At 34.4% G+C, this 1,491-nt stretch overlaps 1 pseudogene; it reads right to left on the bottom strand.

The window, feature by feature from the left end:
- Positions 1 to 860: 860 nt before the first annotated feature.
- Positions 861 to 1,421, bottom strand: LOC102830048 (annotated as a pseudogene).
- Positions 1,422 to 1,491: the final 70 nt, after the last annotated feature.

Genomic DNA, 1,491 nt, shown 5'->3' with positions numbered 1-1,491 from the left:
GTATATTCGATAACATAATAAATCAACTACACACGGTAACAATACATTTTCAGTAGCTTTTATTGTAATGCAAATTAAATGGTGTTTTAACACTAAGCATTATAGAATACGAGTAGAGAAAATTAGATATCCTGGTAACCTTCCAATAGCTACCTCTAACTGTATTTCAAGTAACTAAAATTCAAGTCGTTTTTACCTGCGTGCCCTGCCCTAATGATTATCATAATTTTTATTTATTTGCTGAGGTGGTTTGTTTTATAAATTGTTAAATCATGTCTTCTAAATTCATACATACATAAAAAAGGTATGAGCTCAACATGTATGATTTTGCAAGGAATTTTGTGTATTTTCAAATTTTACAAAATGTTAAGACTACTATTGCAATATGAGATTATCAGAAAGAAGGAAAAAGGTGAAATTTGGAGACACAATTGAAAGTGGAAAGAATAGATGTTTTAACTCACGCAGAATTAAAAACCTATTATATGATTTTTTTCTCAAGGTAATGATCATCCTAAAGATTGTAGGGCTAAGCACTAGAATTTGAGTTTGTGGAAGTACTTTCACACACCACCAAGAAATCAGTATTAAGTTAATGATTTAATTTGAAATTATATTTTACATGAAAGTGAATGGCACGGAATGGGTATCAGGTATTTATTATAATACAACATATGTAAATATTTATATACATACTACATAGCCAAAGTAAAGGATATTATTTAATAATTTTTAAACAATTTTATGCACCAAAATTACTGAAAACCTAATTTGAGTATTTTGAGCACAAAATAACTATAGGAAGTGTTCTAACATCCTAGCAGCTATAGTTACACAACGTGTAGGACCTTGGATTTGGTTCACAGAACCATTCTTCGAATGGCACATTCACAGCAGAACTTTATCCATTCTACAGAGTATTTGGTTAAGTGTCCAGATGAATTTCCTTCCCTACTTTTAATGTTTCCACCATTAAGTGAAGACGGCAGTCTCCATTTAACCTGCTTATGTACCTCTCAGTGTATATCTTTCTTTTGTTTGTAGGCACACCTGAGGCATGATTTCATGCCAAACTAGGCAGTGTAGAATTTCGAGATTTAATAGTAGGTCCTACATGAGGGCTGTAATCCCTTTATGGGAGGGAGATAAGGCTTGAAGATTGTTTCTCAAAGAGCTGCTAACTGAAGACACTTTACCTGAAGGTACACAACAGTTTTGTTAGTGCTACTGGGTTGTGGTAATCTTGATGATCCTGATGACGTGGTTCCAGGAGAATCCGATTTTTTTAAGTGCAGGTGGCTTATACTGTGCCGGAGAGGTTGGTTTTCCTTTGGCTTCAGTAGAATATTTTCCTTTATTACTAATACGTGGTGCCTGCTCTTTACATAAATTTGAATGTCTATCCGCCACATAGAGGAGCTCTGGTAGCGTAGTGGTTACGAACTGGGCTGCTAACCTCAAGGTCAGCAGTTCGAAACGATATCAGCTGTT

Source organism: Chrysochloris asiatica, unplaced genomic scaffold (assembly GCF_000296735.1).
Source record: "Chrysochloris asiatica unplaced genomic scaffold, ChrAsi1.0 scaffold00028, whole genome shotgun sequence".
NCBI lineage: Eukaryota > Metazoa > Chordata > Mammalia > Afrosoricida > Chrysochloridae > Chrysochloris > Chrysochloris asiatica.
This window is presented reverse-complemented; position numbering and strand designations above follow the sequence as displayed.